Source organism: Enhydra lutris, unplaced genomic scaffold (genome assembly GCF_002288905.1).
Source record: "Enhydra lutris kenyoni isolate GAN:26980312 unplaced genomic scaffold, ASM228890v2 scaffoldscaffold25, whole genome shotgun sequence".
NCBI classification, from domain to species: Eukaryota; Metazoa; Chordata; class Mammalia; order Carnivora; family Mustelidae; genus Enhydra; species Enhydra lutris.
In genome coordinates this window covers 8468383-8468618 of record NW_019154109.1, presented here as the reverse complement: position 1 = coordinate 8468618, position 236 = coordinate 8468383, and positions in this window count along the sequence as shown.

Here is a 236-nt window from a genome sequence, read left to right as displayed (position 1 = left end):
GGCCCCGGCTGGCGGGCTGGCGGCTGTGGCTCCGCGCGCCGGTGCCCGAGTGCCGCGCCGCCCGCGGGAGGGCCGGCTGGGCCCGGGAGGCCCGCGGCCGGGAGGGAGGGGCGGGGAGGGGCGGCCCGGCGAGGGGCCCCGCCCTCGGGCCGGGGGAGCGAGGGGGGCGCGTGTGCGGCCGGCGGGCACCGCGTCGGGGTCCGCGCCCTCCTCGCGCGGCCGGGGAGCCGGCGTCC